The sequence below is a fragment of the Triticum urartu genome, chromosome 3A, assembly GCF_056163025.1.
Source record: "Triticum urartu cultivar PI428250 chromosome 3A, HENAU_Tu73, whole genome shotgun sequence".
NCBI classification, from domain to species: Eukaryota; Viridiplantae; Streptophyta; class Magnoliopsida; order Poales; family Poaceae; genus Triticum; species Triticum urartu.
Window position 1 is genome coordinate 569,030,645 of NC_141875.1, and position 6,215 is coordinate 569,036,859.

A 6,215-nucleotide genomic window follows, 5' to 3' on the forward strand; every position below is an offset into this window, starting at 1 on the left:
TCATGGCATCGTATGACTTGGTATATAATTTTTTTTCAAGTTAAACATGTTAATTGTCCAACTTGAATATAACGTTGATCAAGTCATGGTGCCACTGAATCAGGTTTTTCTCAGTGCGACCACATTTACCTTGTGGGAGGTCTTGATTCGGTCCTTTGTTGTGCCTCTCACCGGTGCCTCCAACGAGGGAAGGTTATGGGCATGCATACCCTGGCACGGTAAGCAGACATAGCCTTGTGTGCCCGTTTGTTTTTATGGTACCTTGTCCCCGTTTGGGACCATTTTGCCATGACGGTGGCCGTTGCCTTTGATAGGCACGGGGCCATCCAGGACATAGCCCTGAGAGGGAGTTTGTCGGAGTGGCTGGGAGAGTGTCATGACAAGGGGAGGGTTTCGTCGGAATGTCGTTGGTTCAGCCGAATGGGAGTGCGAGGCCTTGGGTCCCGTGGTGTGGATAAAGTGCGCTACCTCTACAGAGTGTATTAAATCTATCAATAGCCGCCTCCTCGGTTATGGGCACAACTCGGGAGTAAGTCACACCATGGATCAACTTTTATAATTTATCTTGCACACTAAATAACCGTTGTTGGCACTAACTTCATGAAGATTCTGGAGATCATTAGCTGATCATGAGTGGGTAATTTCAGTTGTGATCCGGGTACGATCACCATTTCGTTACGAGGTAACCCGTCTGGTAAGCGAGTCCATGGGACTCGGTGCACATGTTAGTTTTACCGCATTAGTAGCATTACTTGCATTGCATTAACCTAAATAATTGTCATGATATTGTTTGTCATTGTTCTTATGTTTGTTCTGAGCTTGCAAGTACATTCAATGTACTGACCTGGCGTGTCATGCCAGCTTTCAGGCAAGTCATTTCGCATCGGAGAGCTTCCCGCGTCTAGGCCGTGTCCACGTCGGTGTCCATGTGCTATGGAATTCCACCTCGTCGTTCTTCCGCTGCCGCGTAGTTCTTGTGATCGAGGCCCCTTCATGTTCATTAAATAATGTACATACTGTTCATCTGCACCGTGTGTGCCACTTGGCCTCTTATCTCGATGTAATATCAGACCTATGTAATCAGCTAGCATCAATAAAGCGGTTGTTTCTGTACCATGTTGTTGTGTGTTGCCAGAAGACTTGATCTTTGGGCTGGCAATGCAAGGTAAACCGGTTGCTCTGAGCCGGGGTGCCACAAGCACACCTTTATAACCCTCTTGGTCGGCTTTCATGCCATAGGTCGCTTGGGGCTTCCTACTCTATGAGTATAGCTTTATAACCCACTTGACTGGCTTTCATGCCATAACTGAATTAAACCTGCCTGTTTGCAACTTGCTACTCCACCAGGTGACCCGTCGTACTCTTGACAATCAATCTTTTAAGACCCTGAACTTGTCAAGGTTAAAACGGCGGCTTATGTCACGAGAGATCCGGCTTATAGTGAGCTAGAATAAACTCACCTATTTGTTGTAGTCTCCCCGCTATGTGGCCCGTTCGTACTCTTAATGGTTAATCTTTCAATAAGACGCTAAACTAGTTAAGGTTTAATGACGGATTTATGTCATGTGAGAGCCAGCTTACGGGATGAACGGCTTTCATGCCAAGCATCTTTGAAGCAAAAAATTGAGTTTTTTCAAAAAAAACCAATCTGTTTTGGTCGTGCCTTACAAGCCGTCTTAATAATATTTGAGTTTTACATACTCTATGTTTCTGTTTTGCAGAAGTTTCTTACAGATGAGAAGTTGTCGGGTCATATAGATCCGGGTTATATTGCTCTACATTGGGCTCATATAGTCTATAAGTCACCAAAGTGAACTTTTCAAAGACTGGATATGACTATAAGTCGCGCTGTATTGTTGGGTTATTTAACTCGCCCTAGATGGTGATTCTAAGTCACGAGTACAAGACATTGTTGGATCTTTTACAGATTATATATCAAGCTTTCAAGAAACTTTGGCAAAGTTGAAAGATTGAATATAAGACACGATCAAAAAGATTGTGTTGCTAAAGCATAGTTGGCAAAACACGCACGAAGGCATGGCAGTATAGATAATTGTTTTTAGCTACCTATTACAAGGCTACAACTGTGCCCAAAAGTTTTTTGACCAAGTGTTTCTGGACTTACATCACTCTGTTGAGCCGTGCTACCTCTTGAGCATGCGTTGGTTTTCCCTTGAAGAGGAAAGGGTGATGCAGCAAAGCAGCGTAAGTATCTCCCTCAGTTTTTGAGAACCGAGGTATCAATCCAGTAGGAGACCACGCGCGAGTCACCTCGTACCTACACAAACAAATAAGAACCTCGCAACTACTATTACTCCACACATCGACCGCTATCCAGCATGCATCTAGAGTATTAAGTTCATAAGAACGGAGTAATGCCTTAAGCAAGATGACATGATGTAGAGGGATAAACCCATGCAATATGATATAAACCCCATCTTTTTATCCTCGATGGCAACAATACAATACGTGTCGTTTCCCTTACTGTCACTGGGATCGAGCACCGCAAGATTGAACATAAAGCTAAGCACTTCTCCCATTGCAAGAAAGATCAATCTAGTAGGCCAAACCAAACTGAAAATTCGAAGAGACTTGTAAAGATAACCAATCATACATAAAAGAATTCAGAGAAGATTCAAATATTGTTCATAGATAATCTTGATCATAAACCCACAATTCATCGGATCTCGACAAACACACCGCAAAAGAATATTGCATCAAATAGATCTCTAAGAGAATCAAGGAGAACTTTGTATTGAGATCCAAAGAGAGAGAAGAAGCCATCTAGCTAATAACTATGGACCCGAAGGTCTGAGGTAAACTACTCACACATCATCGGAGAGGCTATGGTGTTGATGTAGAAGCCCTCCATGATCAATGCCCCCTCCGGCGGAGCGCCGGAAAAGGCCCCAAGATGGGATCTCACAGGTACAGAAGGTTGCGGTGGTGGAATTAGGTTTTCGTGGTGCTGCCTGATGTTTTCAGGGTACGTAGGTATATATAGGAGGAAGAAGTAGGTCGGTGGAGCCACGAGGGTGGAGGGCGCGCCCAGGGGGTACGCGCGCCCCCTGCCTCGTGGCTTCCTCGTTGGTTGTTTGACGTCCACTCCAAGTCCTCTGGATCACGTTTGTTCCAAAAATCACGCTCCCGAAGGTTTCATTCCGTTTGGACTCCGTTTGATATTCTTTTTCTGCGAAACACTGAAATAGGCAAAAAACAGCAATTTGGGATGGGCCTCCGGTTAATAGGTTAGTCCCAAAAATAATATAAAAGTGTATAAATAAGCCCATTAAACATCCAAAACAGAATATATAATAGCATGGAACAATCAAAAATTATAGATACGTTGGAGATGTATCAAGCCAGCATCAGCGCCGTCCGGGTTCTGGCCTGGCGGGTTATTATCATCCTGGCGCCTTGAGGTAGAGGCCTCTGGGTCACCCCGTGCCGGCTCTCCTTCGTCTGCCATCTGGAGAGTAGTCGATGTCCAGTTGATGTCGATTAAGGCCTCGAAGGTAGCTTCATCATTAAAGATAAGAGAAGGATTAAGGTCAGGAGAAAAAGCATGCTTACGCCTTGGAGGAGTTAAATCCACGATTTCATGAGACGGCGGCTTGATACAGGTGTTGTTGCTGTCATAAGCTGCTTGATATTTGGACAGATCCACCTCTTGCGCAAGTTGACATGCCAGACGCTGCATCTCCCTAGAATATTTGGCAAAGTCTTATTCTTTGAAGACCGAGCCATCGTCATTGAACTCTGGACACCCGCTGGCCATTTCTGTTAGGTCTAGCTCTGACTGCCAAGCCTTAGCGCGGCTTAAAGCATTAAGGGCTCCTGCACGGGCGGCTGATAGCTTTATTTCTTCAATCTGTGATGGCACAGTTGGCAGATGTTCCAGCACAGTCTTGATAGCAGTTGGAGGTTTCTTAAAACTTGCTACGGCCACAAGGGTTCGTAGGCTCCCAGAATAAAGTTGCTCATTAATGAGTAAGCAGCTTTAAGTTTCAACAACATGTTTTGGCTAAGGTTGGCACTCCTGGCACCTGTCATACAATTGCAAAACAAGTCAGTTGAGTTAAGCAATCAAGTATTTTGAGTCGCCAGGCGGGTTGCAACATTTGCATTGATGTATGACTAGCTTCAATTAAATACAAGTTTTAACTTACCAAAGATGGCGGCTGTCATTTGGGATATATGATGTTTTAAACCGGCAATCTCGTCAGTGAATGGCTTAAGTTGCTTCTCAGCCTCTTCCACTCTTTTCAGTAGTGCAGCTTTGTCAGTTTCCCATGTGTTTATTTCTGCATCAAAGTTTCCCTTGAGCTTTTCAATATCTTCCAATGAAGATTTCAGTTTCGACTCAGCTCTGATGGTCTCAGCCTATTGCAACTCCAGATTCTTCTTCAAGTCACCAAGTTGTGACTCTTTCAGATTTAATGCTTCCTACAAGAAGGATTTGAGGTCATATTTGCAATTCAGAATGGGTCAGATTTATTCTAACACTATTATTCAGGTCCCAAGCACATTGCAAGCAATATACTTGGCACTTGGGGGATAACATAGGTCATCTCCGGGCGTGAGGGAGCGGTCTTCACCCACCCGTTGGTCAGGGGCGTCAGTCCATTCTGCCACAAAGTTAGCGCGGGCCGCGCCCTTGATGACCCTGGTGGTGCTGAACTCCAGCTGGAACGCCTGTAGCTCGATGTTCCATTCAGCAACCCTCCCTGCGGCATTGGGGCTCCGGAGCACCTTCTCCAGGGGGTACTCGGAGATGAACTTAATGGGGTGGCCTTGGAAATAGTGGTGCATCTTCCTAGAGCGCGAGCAGGAGCTTCTGCGGCATGGCCTAGCGTGCACGCACGTCACGCAGCTTCATGCTGACGAAATACATGGGGTGCTCGACAAGGGAAGAGGTGTCGACGATGTCCAGCCCCGTTTCAGATGAGGGGGGCTTGGGAGCATTGCCATCTAGTGGGGTAGTCGAAGCCTCAGGAGCGCCATCCTAAGGTGGCAACGGCGTGGCTGTGCGCGGGGCGCCACGCATCCGCACCTGCAAGCTCTTCCTGGGCCGCCACGAGTGATGCGCTTGCCAAGTGGGGTGTGGCAGCCAGGTAAAGCGCCAGGGGATCAAGAGTATGAGGCGCCACCATCACCGGCGGGCTGGTGAGATACCTCTTGAGGTATTGGAAGGCTGCCTCGGCCTCCTGAGTCCATTCAAATGGGCCCTTCTTTTTCATCAGCTTGAAAAACGGGAGGGCATGCTTGCCGAGCTTGGAGATGAAATGCCCCAACGAAGTCACGTAGCACGCGAGCTTCTGAATCTCCTTGAGGGTCTGTGACGGGCTCATCCTTTCAATTGCCTTGACCTTCTCTGGGTTAGCCTCGATCCCTCTATGCGACACCAGGAAACCCAGCAACTTGCAGGACGGGACACCGAACACGCACCTCTCTGTATTGAGCCACGGGTTTACCTTGCGCAGATTGGCGAACGTTTCTTCCAAATCTTTGACAAGAGTCCTTGCTTCCTGTGACTTGACCCCTATGTCGTCAACATACGTCTCGGTGTTCTTCCCGAGCTACAGGCCCAGAGCGATGTGCATCAATCGCTAAAAGGTCGCGCTGGCGTTCCGCAGCCCAAAGGGAATCCAGGTGTAGCAGTACACCCCACATGGGGAAAGGAAGGTTGTCTTCTCGACGTCTTGCACCGCCATCTTGATCTGGTGGTAGCCCGAGAAGGCGTCTAGGAAGCACAGCAGGTCACACTCGACGGTGGAGTCGACGATCTGGTCGATGTGCGGAAGAGGGAAAGGGTCCTGAGGGCAAGCTTTGTTGAGGTTCGTGAAGTCGATGCACATGCGCTCCTTTCCGCCCTTCTTGGCGACAATGACCGGGTTGTCTAGCCAATCTGGGTGCCGCACCTCCTGAATGACGCTGGCCTCTTGCAGCTTGCAGACCTCTTGGACGATGAACAATTGCTTCTCCGGGGCTTGCCGCCGCGCCTTCTGCTTTACCGGGAGCGCTCCGGGGCACACCATTAGATCGTGTTCGATTACTTCTCGCGGGACACCAACCAAGTCCGTCGCCTCCCATGCAAAGACATCCTTGTTCGCACGGAGGAAACTGACCAGCGCCTCTTCCTAATCTGGGGGGAGGCCAGCGCCTATGGTAAAGGTGGTGCCTGAGCCCCCGTTGACGACTGGTGAGGGAGTCCT